Source organism: Eptatretus burgeri, chromosome 1, assembly GCF_056783735.1.
Source record: "Eptatretus burgeri isolate ZD-2024b chromosome 1, Ebu_testis_v1, whole genome shotgun sequence".
NCBI classification, from domain to species: Eukaryota; Metazoa; Chordata; class Myxini; order Myxiniformes; family Myxinidae; genus Eptatretus; species Eptatretus burgeri.
The window spans coordinates 35398095-35420615 of record NC_140961.1 but is presented as its reverse complement, the minus strand read 5'-3'; the positions used below and the strand labels follow the sequence as shown (position 1 = coordinate 35420615).

The window sequence follows — 22521 nt, the reverse complement described above, 5'->3', positions numbered from 1 at the left end:
CACAGCTTCACAGGTTTATACACAGCTTCATGGTTTCACAAACAGCTTCACAGCTTCAAACACAGCTTCATGGCTTCACTCATGGCTTCACAGCTTCAATCACAGATTCCTGGCTTCACGGACGTTCAAAAATTGTTCAGCCGTTGGTTATATATAACTATGGTGCTGCCTTCTGTGTGCATTCATATTTGTGTTTGTATATGTGTGTTGGATACCTGAAAAATTATATTAGTAATGCAAATGATTTTTCTATTTTTGAAAATCTTTTCATTGTTTGGTGCCAAGCTGCTGGTGGATGTTTGAAACTGAAATGGTGTTGTGAAATGAGTGAGAAAATGATGTTACAAAATGGGTGGTGGATCCCCACGAACTCACGTTTTTACCTTCGCTGAAGGAGAGGGTATTGCATTTGGGTCAGTTTGTTTGTTACTTGGTGGAAAAAAAAGAATTCTACAAGTATATTGGTCTGTAGTGTTTGTCTGTTTGTTTGTCACACGATTTTTGGCCACAATTTTCAAACAATCGTTCTGAAATTTTTTGGTTGTGTAAGTGACCAGCCAACGAGAGCAATACTTAATTTTGATGAAGATCTGAATCCGGATCTGGATCTGAGAACCTATCAAGTGATTCTTCACCATTGAGAGATAGGGCCAAAAACGTTATATAGCACAATATCTCAAAAGGGCATGGATGGATTCTGACGAAACTTGGTGGACAGGTTGGGTGTGCGACAAGGACGAACCGATTCAATTTTGGTGAAGATCCGAATACGGATCTGGATATGATAGTTATTTAATTTTTAACTCATTCTTCACCATTGAGAGACGGGGCTCAAAAGGATATTGCATGATATCTCAAAAAGTTGTTGACGGATTTGGATGAAACTTGGTGGACAGGATGGGTGTGTGACAAGGACTAATTGATTCGATTTTGGTGAAGATCTGAATCCGCATCTGGATTCGAGAATTTTTCAGGTGATTCTTCAACATTGAGAAATGGGGACAAAAACTATGTATTTCATGTTATCTCAAATTTGTGGACGAGTTATGACAAAACTAGGTGGATGAGTTGGTTAGGTGACAAGAACAAGCCAATTCGATTTTGGTTAAGGTCTGGATTCAGATCTGACCTATCAGTTGCATGCAAATGTAAACAATTCAGCCTGGCGGCGATATGCGCTCCACTGAGTGCTGTTCCGTTTCACCAAGTGTCACTCGATGAGTGATTTTTTCATTTGTCTGTCTGTTTGTTTGTTTTTTTGTTTGTCTGCACAGAACTTTAGTATTTTTCTCTGCAACCACTTGTCAGATTGAGAGGAATTTTTTAACACGGGAGTGACAAATCACGTAGAATGTTTTAAGGATAATTATGATGTCATAAGTCGTGTTGGAAAAATGAAAAAAACTTTGAACCTCTGGATCTCTGAAACCGCACCAAGGAAAAAAATTGAAACTTGGAACACGGCAAGCACCCACTCCTCATGGGGAATAAGTGTGAATTTTTATGACGTCATAGGTACCTTCGGTCCGACATCATAATTGCACATGTAGAACGCTACATCTGATCAGTATGAAAATTTTGAGGGTCATCTCAGGATAAAGTGGTGCACAGAAAAAGAAAAAAAAAGATGACGTCATCCGTCACGTGATTTGGCAGCCATATTGTTTGTGTGTTTTAAGCCTTCAAAAATATTCTTCTCTGAAGTGGCTGAACAGATTGAGGCAAAACTTTACGTGTATGACCGCCTATCCATGAAGAATAATACGTTCATACATATGATGTCATAGGTCACATGGTTTGGCAACCATATTGGATTTACCCGAAAACCTGTAATAAAAATCTTCTCCAGAACAGCTGGAGAGATCGAGGGGAAACTTCACACAAATGTTCCCCCAGCCATGGGTGGATAAGTTTGTTAAGGAATAATTGATAGGTCACATGATTTGGTGGCCATATTGGATTGAAGAAAATATGAAATAATGTTTTGTCTGGAACCACTTAATTACTTGATGGGAAACGTCACAATTATGATCTAGTAGCAATGGGGAATACACATTTTAAATTTCAACTTGATCTGACGATGGTCTGGCAGCTAGAATTATTAAATTATTTTTATCTGGGTTCCCTTGTTGTTGTTTTTTGTTTATTTGTTTTTTGTTTCAATGAGGCTCACTTGGCTGTGCCTGGATGGGTTTGAGGATAGAGGAGCAGCAGCTGAAATCCGAATCCTATCCAGGTTCCTCATGATGACTTCATCTTTACCTTTTGCTTGATTGGGTTCCATTTGATGACTCCAATGCAGGACTGTACCTATTTGATCTTCCATTTGATTTGAATTCAATTAATTTCTATCCCATTCTAAATTCAGTTTAATAATAATAATAAAAATATGTCTTGGGTCAGGGTCAGGTGTCCAATCAAAACGGGACGTCTTGGTCCCCGGTCATCACTGCCAGCAGTTATAAAGTGGCAGTTCTAATTATGTCTTATTAATTTGGAAACACACCAGTACACAAACACCACACAAAATACATCACACAAAACAAGTCCTGGCAACGGTCTGCAATCTCTGATTGCTCTTTTTCTTGTTCATAATTATCCCCATGCTTTTTGACAGAAATGAGGGGAAATTGTAATCGGCTCCATTTGTCTGTCCATCTTTACAACCGTCACGCACCCCCGAAACCATTGTTCAGAAATTCACCAAACAATAGTTGTGATCACTACACGGCAAGAAGGAGCGAGAGAGAGAGCAGTGTCAACTTTGGCCCCACCCATGAGGTCAAAAACCAAAAAATATAATTACGGGCACATTTTGAAACATTTTTATTACGGAATGTATGCAATCAGCATTGTGGGACACAAAGAATATGCAACAATTTTTTGGGATTTGACTTCCGGTTCACACCCCATGTTTTGGGGATTTCGGGTTACAAGGGTCAAAATGGGAGAGGTTTTTTAATTCAAAATTTAATATTGGATCATTCCTGAAGAACAATAGGTTCACACACGGAACTTTTTTGCCATCTTTCAACTTTGCTTTCGGTGGGAAGTGTGGGGATTTGCGATGGCTTGCCATCGATTTCGCTCTTGTTACCTGTGCCACCGAAGGTGAAAGAGGTTATTTCCCCCCCCCCCCCTTTCTGTCTCTTTGTTTGTCTGTTTGTTTGATTGTGTACAGGATGTCTCAAAAAGTTGTGGACAGATCTGGATGAAATTTTGTGGACATGTTGGGTGTGGACACGGATGGATTGGTTAGTTTTTGGTGAAGATCTGGGTCTGGATCTGATTTCTAGAATTGCTTAAGTGATTCTTCACCATTGAGAGGTTGGGCCAAAAACGATATATTACTGTGTGGCATGATATCTCAAAAATGTATCGGGCCCGATATGTTCTCATGGATCAGGCATTGTGATGCGGAGGTATGCACTGTACCGAGTGCCCTTCTCGTTTATTTTGTTTTGGAAAAAATAAACTTTGCAGGTGCAAACTATTTTCAGCCATTCTTTCTGAGTGAAAATCAACAGATGTGGTTGCAGGCGGCATGGGGGTGGGCAGGGGCACGGGGTGGTGTTACATAAAGTCTGAGAGAAGAGTTAAAGGTTTTCTCAAATTGGTATTCTCTTTTCTGTATTATTTATTTGATTTATAAGTGACACTTTTGCAATGAACGTACATCAGACAAGAAAAAGTATTTTCATTATTTATCAGAAAGCCAGTTTCCAGATTCAGATATGTTGTCCGGGCAGGAATTCCAGTTGGAACTGATGTTAGGCTTCTGCAACAACACCCAACTTCTGTCCCACTGCAGGAACAAGGAGGAGGAAGAACAGATCTCATATTATTATCACAATTCTTTATCCATGGGAATTACATTTCATTTTGAAGTAATCATAGACTCTGTGTGGGGGTCAGGTCAGGTCAGGTATGGGAGCATGTGCCAGAACAGCGCGTCGCTGCGTCCACTTTCCGCCGGTACTCCAGGGGCTTCCGTCTGGCCATCCCCCAGGCAGATGCCTGGCCCATCCCAATCGCTTTGAGATGCCGATCAACCTGCTGCAACCACTAGGCATGTGGTCGGCCCATTGGCCTCCTCCACTCACGAGGCTCCCTGGTGTGCATATAAAATGTTATAGATGATCTATCTAAAGGTCTAAAGGGTACATCGCAATAGCAGAGATGCCAACTTTTGGAAATCAGAATTAGGGAGGATTTGCAACCGACACCAAATAACGTGCGCGAAGCGCACATCTCGAGCGCAGAGCGCTCGACCCTTGCGTCGGGATCCAGGGCCCGCCTTAGGGCCCTGGAAGCTCTGGGGTTCTAGACGCTCTCTAGTGCCCTCTGAGCCCTATTTTGGAGCATTTAACATGTTAAGAATTCCCACTTTTTGAACAAAAAAAGGGGAAAATTGTGCACTTTTTAATGTTACATGTATGTTAATATTAGTAAGTTAGGGGACAATCAAAGATTAACAAAAAGCACAAAAGAAGCAATATTTTTCTTACCTTACTGGCTGGTACTACTGCTGCTTGCTTTTTCCATGGCAGCTTTGCTGAGTGACAGCTGTGTGGCTCTTTTAGCCCTTCTGATTATGTCTTTGCTGTATTCTCTCTGGTAGCAAGGGGTGCTATGAGCTAGTTTTTCAATTAAGAGAGCTTCCAGGGTTTTGACACTCAAATTGGGACGAAATTCAGTTTGATTCTTCCGTACAAGACTGAGTGCCCGCTCACATGATGCGTTCGAATGAGGAATGACCAAGATTCCCTTCATCACTTTGCTCAAATTAGGATACTTCTTGGCACCAGTGCAGGGATCTGTGAGCTGTGAAATCCGATGCCACTGCTCATCCACTCTCACTGTCTCAGTAGCAATTGTAGCTATGGAGGCGTCTGCCTGGTAGTGAGCGAATTCACTCTCAAGACTGTCTATGTCACTATCACCGCCACTGAACAGACAGGGGAATTTCTTGATGAAAAACTCCACACAGTCAAACCCCACTTCTTGGTGTAGCTTAACATCCAGCACCTGAGCATGCTTGGCTAATTCATCATCTAGCGGCCAGGTTTTGAAGATGTAATTGCAGGCTTTCACATAATATGAGCGAACTGCACTGAAGAAACCTTGGATGTCTGACTCACTCATAGTGAAGGTGGATTTCTTGAGACTCCTTTGTTCCCTTATATACAGTTTGGCATCGTTCCCAATCATGAGGTCCTCATCATTCTTCTGATGATTTCTGTCAGAGAAGGGTACATTTACCAGAGCAACCGATGACACCGATGGTTTCAAAAACCGTACGAAGATATCTTTCAGAAGACCATTCAATTCTCCGTGCAGGAGATGAATACAGGGTTCGTCTCTTTGGAGCAGAAGATTCCCCTTCTCAAAAAGCTTGTTAGCATATCGAAGGAAGAAACAATAGAGTTTTGTTTGTGGAGACAAGAACATCCTGTTGACACGTTTTTCTCTAGATTCCTGCACAGTGTTTGAGGAAGATGCGCTTTTAGTTGTAGAACTCGTAGTACACTTAGCCGCAGGGCGATCACACTTGCGTTTACTGCCAGCAGAAGAGGTCAGACTCGTAGTACCAGATCCAATTTTACGTTTGAGGAGAGAGCTTGAGGTAGGTGCAGCCAAGGAAGAAGACCTCTGATTTGAAGGTTTTGCTGAGCTTCTATCAAGTGATTTGGCAAAAGCAGAACTTAACTTGGGTCCTTCTTTGCCTGTAGATGGGACTATCACAGTCTTTCTCGACTCTGAAGGGATCTGCTTTGTAGATGAACGTGATGAAGGGCCGGTGATGCTACCTGCTCTCAGCATTGGTTTTGGTGCTGTCCCTGCTGTCTTCTTCGCAGCAGATACTGCAGTGTTAGTGGTGAATGCTGCTCCACTAGTGCTTGATCCTGCAGTGCCAGTACTGGCAGTAGATACAGTGCCGTCCTTCTTGCTCGTTGTTAGAGTCTTGGCTACAGTTGGTTGCATTTTTCTTCGTACTTCTTCTTTGAAGAAGAGGCGAAGTGGCTCCCACTGTTCAATCAGCCTGTCTAGGCACTGACCAAGGGACAGCCACCTTGTTGCGACATGCTTCAGAATCTTGTGTGTCGGGGCATCACAGAGTTCTTGCGGTGCTTTCACTCCTTTGACGCGTTTACTACTTTTGTCCAAGTAGTAGTAAATATCGATGAGAAAGTCATCTAATTCAATGGGTAAGGCCTGAGCCGCCTTCTTGGCCGTATTGTGCATCATATGGCAAGGGCATCCCATGATGTAGCACTCTGGATTTTGTTTGTGGATATAAGCAGCGACTCCTTTGTGCTTGCCCACCATGACAGAGGCATTATCAGCACAAAAGGAAACACAATTTCCCCACGGAATTTTCCTGTCACTGAACTCATGATCAAGCAGTTTGAAAATGTTTTCTCCAGTGGAATCTTGTTTGCACGCAGGCAAACTTAGCAAACCTTGCTTCACAATCCCAGCACTGTTGTCATAGTACGAAATCAGGACAGGATATAGCTGGGCCTCACCACTGTCATTGCTTCCGTCTGTAGCTAGGCTAAATGGAGCTAGTCTAGCAATATCGGCAATAGATGAAGCAGTAACATTTGACAACTCACCAATTATTGCTGAAGTTTTTGTTCTTGCACATCCATACTTTGAAGCAACTTTTGAATCTGGAAACATCTTTTGAAATAGAGGTCCAGCATGATCTGAGACTGATATGGGCAAGTTATGTTCCACAATAAATCCACTAAAGAGAAGTTCCGCTCGGGTAACATCCTCTTCCTCGCTTGTCCCTTGTTTGGTGAAATAATTCAGAAGTATACCGGTACTCGTGCTCGAAGATCTCTCCTTTGCAATGTCTGTGTGCCGTTTGCTTCCAACGTGCTTCCGAATATCATCGCGACCTCCGTGCTCAACTGAAATATCAACGCTGCATACTGTACAATACGCATGATGAATTCCTCTTTCAGACTTTCGAATACACGGGTATTGGAGACTGTATTCGGTCTTGTACTTCTGAAACCATTTCTTGGTCTTCGTAAGCTTCTTTTGTGCCATTTCGTAATCAACATCGAGGGCTTGAAGCATCGGTAACTTCGAAGTCGATGTTCCACAGCTGCAGCGCGACTCGTAGAACTCTAGCGGCTGTTAAACACCGCATGGTGGTCGCGACCGCCGGGCTGGTACGGGGCCCAGCTGCATGCAGTGAGCGTATCGCATGCATATACACTGTGCATACATACCGCATGCACTGTATTGCACACATACCGCATGCACTAAATCTCAGTGCATGATCGCATAAGCGAGATCCAGACCCAATGTTTCGCTGCTCCTCATTTGAATTTGCAATTTTTTACGTACAATTTGGTAGCAGCGAACGTTATGGAGTTACCACATGCTATACGTAGCAGACGATGCTTTTCATTCAATTCTCATACTAGTACATTCTGATTAGTGAACAGTGCAAAAATATCAAAATTTCGGGAGGATAAGGATAGTGATCGTAAGGGCGGGAGTTTGGGTGAATTTTCGGAAGCCTCCCGATGAAATCGGGAGGGTTGGCATCTGTGCAATAGTACTCTGGGTCTCAGGGGTTGAAAGGATCTAATCTCTGAAGCATGTAAAAATGATCTAAAAAGGTCTAAGTGGTCTAAAGCTCGAAATGGTCAAGGGTCCAAGCTGTCTACTATTTCTGAAAGGTGCAAGGGGTCTAAAGGGGGTCAAGAGACTTTAGCGGTGTAACATTGTGGGATCTAAAGATTCTCGAGGTCTAAAGGGTAAAATAGGTCTGAAGGGTGAAGGGGTCTAAAGTTGTCTAAAGTGTTGAAAGGGTCTTAAAAGTAAAAGGGGTATTAGGAGTCTTGGGGTCTTAAAGGTCTTAGGGGGTCTTAAGGGTATTGTGGGGCTTAAAAATCTTGGAGGTCTTAAGGGACTTGGAGGTCTTTTGGGCCTCAGGGGTTCTTGAGAGTATTAGGGGTCTTAAAGGGTCATAGTGGTTTTAAGGGAATTGGGGGTTTTTGGAGTCTTAAGTGTGATAGGGATCCTTGACGGTCTTACGGGTCTTAAGTGTCTCCAGGGTCTTAAAGGATATCGGGGGGTGAATAAGGCTCTTTTCTGGTCAGGGGGTCTTAAGGGTCTTGGAAGTTTTGGCAATTTTAAGGGTTTTGGTGGGGTCTTATGAGTATTTGAGGGTCCTTTGGGTATTACGAGTCTTAAAGGTCTGAGGAGTCTTAAGCTTATTGGAGGTCTTAAAGTTCTCAATGTTCTTGAGGGCCTTTGCAGTCTTAAGATTCTTGGGGTTGTTAGGGGTCTTGGAGGGGGGGGGGCTTAAATGAATTTGGGTATTAAGGGTCTTTGGGGGGTATTTATTGTCTCAAAGAGTCTTGAGCATCTTAAAACTCATGGGTGTCTTGAGTCTTTGGGGTCTTAAGTTGTCTTGGGGGTTTTGAGGGTCTTAAAGGGTGTGTGGCCTTCGGGGTCTTTGGGTTCTTTGGGGTCTTCAAGAATCTTATGTGTTTTAGCAGGTCTTAAAAGGTCTTGAGGTTATGAGTTGTCTCATGGTCTTAAAGGGTTTTTGGGGTGTCAAGTGATCTTAAGGGATTTGAGGGGTCTTAAGGCCAAAAATGTATAACGACGTCTAAAGTGTCTTCAAAGGTCTGAGGGGTCTTAGCAATCTCAATTAAAGGTTTCAATGGTTTAACTTTAAAAGTTACGTTCCAGTAGTATGGAATTAATATACGTAGTCAGGGTGCAAATGACATTGAAACAGGAAGTAATTAATTAGAAGGCATATAATAAGACTTCATTTAGGGTGGTGGGCTTGGGATCCGAGGATCCTGAGTTCAAATCCCCCTATCTGTTGAATTAATACCAGGTGGGGTTGACTCTGCCTGCCATCCTTCTGAGGTTGGCAGAATGAGTGCCAGCTTGCTTGTATCCTGTGTCGGAATGACAACCCGTCCAGGATTGTGCCTAATAACCAAGGAGACTGCTTAAGGCCCGGTCACACCTTGACGTTTTAGCCAACGTATGCCGATTTTTGAATTTTTTTTTTAAAACGCTGGCACACGTTGAATACGTTATGGGTAAGTTTTGATAACATTGAGAGCACGCTGAAAAACACTGCCATACGTCGTTGTACGTTGGCTTTAAACGTTGTACTTTTTGGTTGTCCTCAAATTTTTTCATGCTTGAGATTTCACGACGTATGCCGGCGTATGACTCGCACGTTTCGCTACGCTGGCCACAAGTTGTAGGCACGGTCTGCGATCGTTGACAGACGTCAACACATGCTACTTGTAAGTTAATCATAAGTTGAGACATGCCGAGGTAATGTTTAGCATACCCAAAACTTATTTCTAACCTATGATTAACGTGTTGTTGGCACGTTACGCGATCGTTGCCACACATCGACAGACGTTACTTTTAAGTTACTCATAGGCTGAAAGACGTCGGTATAATGGATCGTCCTTGCGTCAGCGTCCACGGCCACGGCCAGGACACTTATTTGCAGCATTCTTCAAACTTTTCTTCGGCATGACGAGGATGTTCACACTTCGATGTCTAGCTTGGCTATGATTCCAATTGTCCATCGGCAGCGTCTATTTAAAATAGTCGAGTTTGAGCGTTTTAACACGTTCAGAAGAAACGCTTCAAATTTCAAAACCCCAGCGTCAAAAAACAAAGGCGAGTGACAGCAATTTAAATCGTTCATTGTAAACAATGAAAATAGCTGAGTGGTACCGTTTAAAAGTCGTTGAGTGTAAAAAAATCCAATTGTTGAGCGCAAGTGTATACTTTCAATAGTGGAGATGCAGCCATTTAAATCGTTGAGTTTATCATTTAAATCGTTAAATCGTTAAACGCAAGTACGATCCATCATAACCCACACCCTCCCCCTCACACTCACCTACTACTGCCAACATGAACAAACTACTACTAATACTAATACTGATACTGATACTGATACTGTTACTGCTGACATGGACATCGACTCAAAAAGGACTCGAAAACACTGTTGGGTTCCCCTTTTATGAACACCATTTTTATATACCAATTCCCAAAACCGCTGGGAACACGTCTTTATATGGCAGTTGTAAGCTAGAAACACGTTAATTTATTTTTTTTGTCGACCGGAAGACGTCATTGGAATACGTCTACATACGTCGATGTGTGTTGGGACTGCGTAAAGAATTGGTTCAAAGCACGTCAAACATAAGTTAGAAATAAGTTTCGCGTAAAAAAGACATTACCGCGACGTGTTTCGACATATGAGTAGCTTATAAGTAGCCTTTGTGGACGTGTGTAAGCGTCCACATATTGTGCGTAAAACTTATCCCCATCGCATGCGTAGTGTGTGTCATACGCCAAGTACGTCGTAAAATTTTGAACATGTTTAAAATTTCTTGACGTACTCTACTTACTACGACGTATGATAGCGTACTTTAGCGTTGTACTCACGTATACCAAACTTACTCATACCGTATTTGACGTGCCCCAACGTTTTAGACACATTTTTCTTAGGTCGGCATACGCTGGCAAGATCGCCAAGGTGTGACCGCAATGTTGACACTTCCATGTCTACCGCAGTTATGATTCGAATCGTTGTGCATCAGACTTTTAATAGGCTACGTCACGACATCGTCGGCGATGCGTGCAACGCGCTATGCCTAAGTTAGACTATCGTTGGGCATCAGTTGTGTAGGCCGACAACAGGTTCAGCATTCGTTGGTAATGGTTAGCATCAGTGTTCCAGACTCCCTGTTTTTTTTTTATTTTTTTGGTTTTTTTCTTCGGTATGACGGTGATGTTAACACTTCGATTTCTAGTGCGGTTATGATTTAAATCGTTGAGCGGCAGTCTATTAATTATATTATATTATAACGGCACTAGAAATCGAAGTGTTAACATCACCGTCATACCAAAGAAAAAAAAAATACCATGGAGTCTGGAACACTGACGCTAACCATTACCCTGACGTGTTTCGACTTATCAGTAACGTACAAGTAACGTGTGTCGACGTGTGTGAACGATCGCGTAACGTGCCTACAGCTTATGGCCAGCGTTATGCAGAACGTGAGAGTCATACGCTGGCATACGTCGAAAAATTTCAAGCATGCAAAAATTGTCTAACACCTCAGCGTACTACGACGTATGCCAGCGTACAAAGACGTATGCCAGCGTACTACGAAAAAAAGCCAGCGTACTACGACGTATGCCAGCGTGCTCTTAACGTATACAAACTTACCCATAACGTATTCGACGTGTGCCAGCGTTTTAGCCAAATTTTGCATACGTCAGGCATACGCTGGCTAAATCGTCAAGGTGTGACAGGGCCTTAAGGAATTATCAGAGAAGTTATTATTAGAGCATCCCCTGCACAGAGGAAGATGGGGTTTTGTAATCACTTCTGTGTGTCTGTGTATCTGTCTGCCTGTGTGTCTGCCTGTCTGTGTGCCTGTCCGGGCCGTAACTTTTTACCATTTCAGCTTTTGTCATCAAATATCCAACAAAGCTTGATTATGAAAATATGGAGAAGACATTAAAAATATTGTAAAACTATTTTCATTATTATTATTAGCTTATCTGGACTTTAATGCAGTGAGCTTATATGATTGAGCAGTGTCCATAGGTGAGTGAGTCAGTGAGCGAACGAGTCAGTCCGAAAATAATTGTCATTATTTATTGAACCAAACACACAGTTTTGATGAAACTTAGCCACAAGCTTCAAATCTGATGCCCAACGAAGGTGCATTGACCACATCAAAATCTGCACTCATTAATGGGGAGAATAGGGGGGGGGGGGCGGTTGCCCTCCAAAATATGCATTTGCCTTTTTCTCTGAAACCACACCACAACCTTCATCGCCCAGTATGTACCAAAGTTTGTTTGCAGAATTTTTAATAAAAAGGGTCTGAAAGGAGTCTACAGGGGGGGGGGGGGAGGAGTTCTCACCCAATATAGGCACAGTATTTGCTTTCTTCTCAGAGACAACAGATGCAATGCCAATGTAACTCTTGACTACAACCTTCGTCACCCGTGATGTACCAAAGTTTGTTCACAGCAATAAAAAAATAAATTGAGGCTTAATGAGATATACAGGGGACGGGGAAGGAGGAAAGGGGGGAGAAGGGTGGGGGTTGCCCCCCAAAATAGTTACTTGCTTTCTTCTCCAAAACTGCACACACAATTTGCATGAAACTTGACTGCAAACTTTATCACCCGTGATGTACCAAAGTTTCTCCACGGCATTAAAAAAAAATTGAGGTCTAAGTAGGTCTAACGGGGGTGTTGCCCCCCACATGAGGTATTTGCTTTTCTCTCCGAAAACGCACACACTATTTTGATGAAAGTTCACCAAAATATTAATCACCGTAATGTACCAAAGTTTGTTCGCGCTATTAAACAAACAGAAAAATCGAGGCTAAAGGAGGTCTACGGGGTGAGGTGGTTTTGGGGGTGGTGGGGTGTGGGGAGCAGTTGCGCCCCCCTCCCCCCAAATAGGTATTTGCTTTCTTCGCTGAAGCTGCACATACAATTTCAATGAAACTTTACCACAACCTTCATCACCCATGATGTACTAAAGTTCTTTCATGACATTAAAAAAATTGGGGTCGAAATGGGTCTACGGGGGAATTGCCCCCAAAATAGTGGGGAGAGGAGTCGAGGTAGTGGGGATGATGCAGAGGAGATTTGAAGTGTTGTGTGTGCAGGAGTCCAGATGGAAAGAAGTCAGGGTGAGGAGGTTGATAGGAGGATACAAGCAGTTGCACATGGGTGGGAATGGAAGGAGTAATGGTATGGGCATGATAGCATCAGAAGAGATCAGCAAGCAGGTGGTCAGATTGGATGGACGGATAGTTATGGCATGGTTGGCGGTACAGAGGCAAATGGTTTGTGTTATTTCCGTATATGGGCCACAAATGGGAAGGACTGGGGCGAAGAAGCAGGAATTTTGGGACGCACTGGAGAGGCTGATGGGAGTGGTTGAGCTGGATGTAATGTTGTGCATTGAGGGAGACTTTAACACACACGTACATATTTTACATGTTGTGGTGGAGAGTGGGAGGGAGATGTGGGAGGGAGATGTAGGAAGTACTGGGGGAGTGCAAGTAGGCATTTGAGGAACATGGGCTGAAGATGAGTATGGAGGCTGTGGTGATGTGGGTCAGACAGCAGAGAAAATAAATTAATATCAGGTTAGAAGAAAAGGAGATCAGACAGGGAAATAGGCTTGCGTACCTGGGAGGAACAGTGACCGCGGATGGTAAGTCCTAGGTAGAGGCGTGGAGGAGGATTCAGGTGTGTGCGAATGCATGGAGGAGGGTGGAGGAAGTAATGGCAAACAGAAAGGTATCAATAAAATGGAAAAGGAAGGTTCTGTTGTCATGTGTAACACCAGCCAACCTTCATGGTCTGGAAACAGTGGCACTGACAGAGAGACAACGGAGGCTGCAGGTTTGCAATAACTGTGTCAGGAGGATTGTGGGAGTGAAGAGGGTGGATAGAAGGAGGTTGGATGAACTGAGGGAGGAGATTGTTGTGCAGATGAGCTCGACGGAGAGATTGGTGAAATGCCAGACGAGATGGGCTGGACACTTCATGCGGATGGGGGGAAAGAGAATGGCAAAAAGAGCGGATAGGTTTAGGGAGCAAGGTTGGAGGAAAAGAGGTAGACCATGGTTGAGATGGGAGGATTGTGTGAGGAGGGATATCAGTCAAGTAAGGGTGGTTGGAGAGTGGAGAGAGTTAGCTGAGAACAAAGGGAGGTGGAGGAGTATTGTGGTCAAGGCAGGGCAGAATCTCGGTGCCATCAGACCCCACCCCTTATAAAGGGAAGAGGAGGAGAATAAGAAGGATCCCAGAGAAGAAAAGAACAAAGACAGAGTCATCAGGAGGAACCTGGACATGATTCGGGTTTCTGTTAGCAGTGATCATTGTAATCTAAAATAACACAGGACTTGATGTTTTGGGAACAGAAACATTTGGCACTCTCTGGATTGTGCCAGGTTTCATAAACAATTCCAGAGTTTTTGTTTATCCACTCCGAGAGATAGCGGATTCCTGGGCAGGTGCAGTCCCATGGGTTTTAAGCGTGAAATAGTGACTCTTGTACAAGGGACATGTTTTCCCATCTGGTTTCTTTCCTTATTATGGAGTTATGAAATGAGAGATTTATATTGGGCAAATAGCACTTCATCGCACTTTGCATCATCAATGAAAGACCAAATACTGCATTGGAGTCATCAGAAGGAAAATCAGCTAAGAGCAAATATGGAGTCATCAGGAGGATAATGGATAGGATTCGGGTTTCAGCCGTGACTCCTCCACCCTCAAACCCATCCAGGTGCAGCCAAGTGAGTATTACAGAAACAAATTTGAAAGAATTCACTTATTCATAGACAGATCGGTAAAGAATGAGAAATTAAGAGTGAAGGAGGGATAAAAGAGAGGAAAATATAAAATGAAGAATTATCATGAATGAAGGGAAATGTGAAAAAGTAGAAAGAGAAGAGTGAAAGACCGAAGAGACATGTGAAAGAGAAGAACAAACATCAAAGATATTGGGAAGAACCCAGAGAGACAGATTTGAGCAGTTACGACCCCAAGGCTCAAATGTAGCAATAGGTAAAAGCTACCAGCGGCCCATCTATAACAGGTATAAACAACCAGCCGCCCATCTATAACAGGTATAAACTACCAGCCGCCCATCTATAACAGGTATAAACAACCAGAGGTCCATCTATAACAGGTATAAACAACCAGCCGCCCATCTATAACAGGTATAAACAACGAGCCGCCCATCTACAACAGGTATAAACTACCAGAGGTCCATCTATAACAGGTATAAACAACCAGCCGCCCATCTACAACAGGTATAAACAACCAGCCGCCCATCTACAACAGGTATAAACTACCAGAGGTCCATCTATAACAGGTATAAACAACCAGCCGCCCATCTATAACATGTATAAACAACCAGCCGCCCATCTACAACAGGTATAAACAACCAGCCGCCCATCTACAACAGGTATAAACTACCAGAGGTCCATCTATAACAGGTATAAACAACCAGCCGCCCATCTACAACAGGTATAAACTACCAGTGGCCCATCTATAACAGGTATAAACAACCAGCAGCCCATCTATAACAGGTATAAACAACCAGCAGCCCATCTATAACAGGTATAAACAACCAGCCGCCCATCTACAACAGGTATAAACTACCAGAGGTCCATCTATAACAGGTATAAACTACCAGAGGTCCATCTATAACAGGTATAAACAACCAGCCGCCCATCTACAACAGGTATAAACTACCAGTGGCCCATCTATAACAGGTATAAACAACCAGCAGCCCATCTATAACAGGTATAAACAACCAGCAGCCCATCTATAACAGGTATAAACAACCAGCCGCCCATCTACAACAGGTATAAACTACCAGAGGTCCATCTATAACAGGTATAAACTACCAGCAGCCCATCTGTATCAGGTATAAAGTACCAGAAGCCCATCTATATCAGGTATAAAGTACCAGAAGCCCATCTATAACAGGTATAAACTACCAGCAGCCCATCTTTATCAGGTATAAAGTACCAGAAGCCCATCTATATCAGGTATAAACTACCAACAGCCCATCTATATCAGGTATAAAGTACCAGAGGCCCATCTATATCAGGTATAAAGTACCAGAGGCCCATCTACAACAGCGATAAACTACCAGGGTCTACCTGCAATAGGTATGAACTACCAGCAGGCCATCTACAACAGGTGTAAGCAATTAGCGACCCATCTACAACAGGTATAAGCAATTAGCGACCCATCTTCAACAGGTACAAGCAATTAGCGACCAATCTACAACAGATTTTAGCGACCTGATGTCCATCGACAACAGGTATAAGCTACTAAAGCTCTGTATACAACAGATTTTAGCTACCAGAGCTCCATCTACAACAGGTACAAGCTTTACTCAATTACGTTAATCCTAATGTAATCTCTCGCAGTCAGAAAAACAGCTGAAGCAAAATAACATTGTACTCTTCAAATTATTAAATAATTGTGCACCCTTGATTACAGATTTCATTATAATTTAATGTTCGTTGAGACAACGATGTGATTTTAATATTAATTTTGATATAAAATACATTTCATGAGCAATTGCTGTTTCAGTGTTCCTTTGACAGCACAACGATGGATGGTTCGTGAACATAAATGCTTTACATCAGTTTCAACTGGAATTCCTGCCAGAACCACATATCTGAGGGTGGACCATAATAAGCTGCAGTCTCTTCCTCAGATTATATTACAGATCATGTCACAGAATAGTGAAACATGTTACGTACCAGTTACAAAGTGTCCTCAGAAGACACAATAATGCTCTTGCACTGAAATCTATATGTAGGTTTATAAGATGGACAAATAAATAGTTTGGATAAATATGGGACAGATTACCAACCAACATTAACGAAAGTAATCTTAACAAAGAAATCTGCCCAACAATCAACAAAGCTTCCCAGATGATTTAGAAGTAAATCATTCATTTGTCTCGACTGGGAATTCTTGCAGACACCTGTATGAGACAATTGATTATGTAGTTAATTAAAAACATATTGAAACTATTGTTCCCATGATTACATATCTAGCATAGAGATTCCAAAATAACTCGGTGTTCAACACAACACAGTGTGTCAGGGTCATAGTCCTTCTCCATTATTTATTCCAAATATCACTTATTGCAGGTACCTCATGATGGAGTAAATCCTCCCAGATTCAAATCAATACTTTATTTGTGTCATTCCACTGAACCCTCTACTTCTTGAAGCTTGTTGTTATTTTAAAAAACACGAGAATGACAACATAAAAGTAAGACAAAATATTTGTACATAATATTGTTGTGGGCCGGGGTTCGGCGGCGATAAACGACCACCAGGGGGAGCAGTCGGGCCGACCCCGCCGAACACCGGAATTGAAAGGTCGTGACCCTTGGATAACTCCAAACGTCACGGGTCCCTTAGCGGACCGTGGTCGCCAATATTTCGACGGCGTGAGGTAGGGTCCACTTGTCTAGATTCCAATTTACCTAAGTACTCATGCCATCTAGCTACTGGGGAAACCACACCCTCGGCCGACCCTCTCTGAACCGAGTCGCGTGTACCGACTCAGGTCCGGCATACCGAGCGGGAGTTACGAGAGCCGCGCCGGACCCAATGACAACTTACCGGCTCCGACGGCCTCACTAATTCTCAACACGCACCGTGCTGGGTCAATGGGAGAAAGCACAGAAAACGAGCTGGTGCATTTAACACAGGGGTTTATTACAAAGAATAATCGGGGAGGGGAGCACACAGAGCAGAGTTATCACGAATAAGAAATGTAATTCACAATGTACAAGGCACTAAACAATTCTACTTTCAGATGGGGCCCACGGACACATACACACACACCCAAAATAAAATTGACCCCGTGGGTCTATTTGCACCTGTCCGCCTCGTGCGGCCTGGTCGAGCTTGTCCGATGGCGGGACTCGAACCTGCCACCAACCACGCAGCACCAAGCACCAGGGACCAAGAACGACGCCACGGATGCCAGCCAGCACAGGAACGGACCAGACGAGAATGCCAGCAGGCAAGACGAGGCTTCCTCTCTTTTTCCTCCACGGCTCACTACCTCTCTTCTCCTTCCCCTCCCTCGCAGGTCGAGGGAACCGCTCTGAGGGACTCCCCTCCGATGAGGGGTTGTTTGGCGACTCGTGGCCGCCGTTGATTGGACGAGCTCACGGTGGGCGGAGGGAACCTCACCACTGTACGTGACACGCTGCACGTGGGCGATGGATGGCGATGGTGCGAAAACAAAGGATGCAGATTTAAAGATATAAAAAAAACCTGACAAAAAAGTAACTCGTAGTGCACACACGAAATTCCCATTAGACAGAAGGACGGGACCCTGACTATAAACACATACTTATCAAAATAACTGAACTGCGGGGGCTGCTCTCTGTCTGTGTGCAAATGGCTTCCAGATTCGTAACAATATCACATGTTTTCACTCAAATTATTTTATAATCACATTGAGAAATGCATTTCACAGATATGGCATTGTTGTGACCTGCTTTGTAAGAGCATGCACAAACCATTCCCTGGTCCAACATCACGCGACTGTATCATAGCCAGTTCTGATTGGTTACCCGACGTAGACTGGTGGATGAATGGGTAGAATCCATTTTTAAAAGGGCGACGGTTGAGGTTTTTGGTCGTGTGTGAGTCGGCGGTTTTTCTTTTTCCTCCTAACTATTCAACGGGATTCTCTTTGCAAGTCCATGCATCGTTTAATTGTTTTCAGAAAGCAAATAATGCAGGAACTTCATGCTGCTGGTTTTAACATTCGGTTTTGATTGAACCAAACTAACATTCCGCCTCGTTCTGGTTCTTGTTCACTCGGCCCAGCTGGGTAGCTTTTTCCCGCCTTATTCACGTCGGGAATATTAGACAAGAACCGTGATTCTGATTTTTAGATCCTCGTGGAGGATCTCTAAGTCTTACTCACGTTGTTGTACTTCATCTTCTTGTGGACTTTTTTCTTTCACAGCCTACAGTTTTCATCGAAACTTCTTGAAACTTGGCATATATATGTAAAAATACCCTGCGCAGACAGTAACCATCTCCGATTTTGAAAATTCCTCCCAGAAAAAAAAAAGTTATGACGTCAAAATATCTCCGCTAATGGAAATCGCCGAAAAAAATTATCTCCGAAGCTTTCTGAATTCTGTTTGCGGGACTAGAACAGGGCATTAGCAGATATGAATTACCACACATATGATACATCACTATGACGTCATAAATTTTATGACTTCATTCCTATTTTTTGACATTTTTTGTTTCACAACCCAGAGTTTTCATCGGATCTTCGTGAAACTTGCCATGTTTATGCAGAAAGCCCACGCGCAGGCAGTAACCATCTCCGAATTTGGAAATTCTTCCGAGAAAAAAAGTTGACGTCATAATATCACCGCTAATGGAAATCGCCGATACCATTATCTCCGAAATAGGCAAGCTGTTTGAATTTTGTTTGTGGGAATCAAGCCGGGCACATTAGCACAGATAACTTATCGCAAACCTGATACCTCACAATGATGTCATATTCGTTTTTATGACGTCATCATTAAGAGGACGAGGATCTTAGCTCATTTGAGCTTGTATCGACGACTTTCGATCACCTGACATCACATTTGTATAACAAGTTCATCATTGGGCATCAACATGAAAAGTGACTCGACACAAAGGATCATTTTGGATATGCAATAGATATGTCATAGACATATATATATATATATATATATATATATATATATATATATATATATATATATATATATATATATATATATATATATATATATATATATATATATATATATATATATATATATATATGTACGTATGCGAAATGTCTGTTTATGACCCTACTTCTCTGAGCTCCAAATGTTGATCACCACAAAACTTTATCGGATATAACACTGTTTTCCACGTTGCACCGAAATATGGATTTTAAACCGTTATTTTTCACAATTCATAAATTATAAACACCCGAGCTGCCACCTGCCGCCATCTCAGCAAGGGTTGATCCATATATACAAACAATGCTTCATAAAAAGCCCATTTTCCTTCGGATGTTAACCCGGATACCGACATATTTGGTGAGGTGGTAATCTCCGATCATCAAATATAGTATGTGTGGTGGAGTCTGCGGGCCTACGGGGAAGGGCATGGTGGTGTGGGAGTGGTCGGAGTGGTCATCGTGTCTGCAAGGAATATAAGGTGTGCACGCCGCCTGAGGCGTCGTAGTAATGCTGGAGTCGTCCGGCTCGTGAGTGTGCTAATACGCAATAAAGGAGAGCCACGGGCAGAGTACGCTCGCGCTCGTGCACCACAGCCCGGCTCGACTGTTCCTCCGCATCGTGTCTGCCTGCTAAGCATCTTCCATTCAGTACATTACAGTTGGCTGACGAGGATCTTCGGATCGGCGTGTGCAGGGCGGCAAGTAACCCGTGCGGTTCCAAGCTACGGAACCAAGGGTCTCGCCAGCACGAGCATGGCAGAAGGTCGGGGAACGGCGCACGGACGCGTACCCGTGTTCGGGGGAGATGAGTTCGAGTTGATTTCTGAACAGTTAGGTTGCTACTTTCGCGCGAATGATGTAGAGGATGAAGAGAAGCGCAAGGCGATCTTGCTCGCCTCGCTATCAACGGAGCACTACCGGCTGCTAAGTGATTTGGTGGCTCCAAGTAGGCCCAGTGATGACGGGCTATCGTTTCAGGACATCGTGGCGAAAATGAAGACCCACTTGGCGCCAGAGAAGTCGTTACATCTCGCGCGGTTCCAGTTCGATCACCTCACTAAGGGTGGCGAGGAGCGCGTTGCAGACTTCGTAGCACGAGTGAAGCATTTGGCTGTGCCTTGCAAATTCACGACAGAGGAGCGTCCGGCACGGCTCAGAGATCGTTTTATTTCTGGTCTGCGAGATGCAAAGATGGTAGCAGCTATCCTGCGGTTGACCGACATCACATTCGACTCGGCGGTCGTGACTGCTTCGTCTGTCGAGCAGACACTCACGGATGTCCGCACCATTGCTGGCCAGGACGTAATGAGTAGCTCCAGCTGGGGCATGTCGGCTAATCCCGAGGTCCACGCAGTGACCGCACAAGTGCCGCAGGTCGCGCAGCCCGGAGTCCGCGCGATGGCTCAAGTGCCGCAGGTCGCACGCGCGCCTGGCGGTGCGGGACGAGGGGCACCGCAGCACGGTCGCACCGGAAGCGAAGGGGCTTTCCGGGGGTGCTGGGGGTGCGGGGGTCCGCACCTGCGACAAATGTGCCCGTATAAGAACACCGTGTGTTTGCATTGTCACAAGGTGGGACATTTGAAGCGTGTGTGTTGGATGGCGGGGGCCTCCGTTGGGGTCTTGGATGACGAGGTGCGGGAGGACCCCAGTGACCTGGAGATCGGCCTGCAACCGGGGCATGACGATGCCGGCGAGCCGGAGCAGGAGATGCAACCACGGTTGAGTCTGTTTTCCGTTGGTTCGGAGATGACGACGCCTTTCACGGTGGTGGTCGAAGTGAATGGCGAACCGACCGTGTTTTGCGTGGATACCGGGGCTGCGGTGTCGGTCATGGGTGAGCAGGCGGCTCGTGGTCTTCGCGGTATTCGCCTGGTCAAGACGGCCTTGTCGTTATACACGTACACCGGTGAAGCGATTGCACCGCTTGCGAGGGCCGACGTCTCAGTGCGCTACCGAGGTCGACGCGCCCGGCTCTCGGTGTTCGTTGTACGAGGGGAGGGGCCCGCCCTTTTGGGTCGGGACTGGCTGGCGCACCTCGGACTGGATCTCCGGTTCGTACCTCCAGTTGTGCCAGTGCTCTCTTCGAGGCCTTCGTCGAGTACCGAGGGCGAGGCTCTGGCGGCGGGGGCCGCATCGATGCAACGGGAACGGCCGTTCGTTGCTGCCTGCGGCGGTGATGTGCGGTTCGGGAGCGGCGAGAGCCGTATCAGCTCTCGCGATGAGTTCCCGCGTTTCGGTAGCGCTCGTGAGGCAATGCGCGCCGGTGTTGTTCGGGCGGCTGCGACAGGTTGCGGTGAGCCCGTGGCGTTGAAGGGAGTCGCGAGTCACAACATCGAGTCGACAACCAAGAAACGGACTCGTGATGTGGGTTGTGGGTTGTTGTTCATGGCATATGTGTTTTTCCTTGCTCTAGTGATGCAGTTTAACGTTGTTGAAATTAATGCCAGCAGTTCCCGTGTGAAAGTGGATTTGGCGAAGATCAATCAATGGGATTTGTATTATGATCAATGTGATGTGGGGGCTTTGGGAGCGGTGGTGGCGAATAAAGAGGTTGGGTTGGCCTTCCATTGTCCCGGGCCGCGGGTTGTTGCTTTGTCATGTGCTGGGATTTTATCAAAAGAGCGTGCTGTACGGAAAAATGAGTTTGCAATGCTTCGAATGATGTTCGTAGTGATTTATAACGAGCCTATGATTGAAGTGTGGTTTAAATGGAATTGCTACCGTCTAGCTGCTGTGTGGGTCTCGGAGATCGACTCGGAACCAAGACTGGTGCACTGGTCGGCGTTACCCCCACCTCTGGTTGCGAGCGCAGCTCGCTGTGTTCGCTCAAGGCCGTTTAGACGGGCGTTGGCGTCTCAACTGATTGTGGTGCGTGAGTTGTTTTGGAGCATTAAGTGCGTACAGCCAGCGGCGCTGTTCAGCGCCCCCGGCCAAGGTCGATCGAGGCTGCCGCTGGCGCCACGGCTTCCAGACAGCGGGCTTCCGGCCTCGGAATGTTTATCTACGTCGGGTCTGCCTGGGGGAAGTGGGCCGGAGGCGTTTGATGGTGCCGGGGGAGGTTGGCTCGAAAGATCGCCACGACCTCGGCGAGGGCCATGTCAGCATGAGCCGCCTGGGGGCGTTTCCGCTGTGTAGGGCTGCTGTGCTTTTAGCCTTGCTGCTTCATATCGGTAACGC

At 44.8% G+C, this 22521-nt stretch overlaps 1 long non-coding RNA gene across 1 annotated transcript in view; it reads right to left on the bottom strand.

Moving 5' to 3' along the window:
* Positions 1-2835: 2835 nt before the first annotated feature.
* Positions 2836-22521, bottom strand: part of LOC147034220 (uncharacterized) — a 184749-nt gene continuing 165063 nt past the window's right edge. Inside the window, exon 4 of the long non-coding RNA XR_015057577.1 lies at positions 2836-3805. This is a non-coding gene — a long non-coding RNA (uncharacterized LOC147034220). The remainder of the gene's footprint in view (positions 3806-22521) is intronic.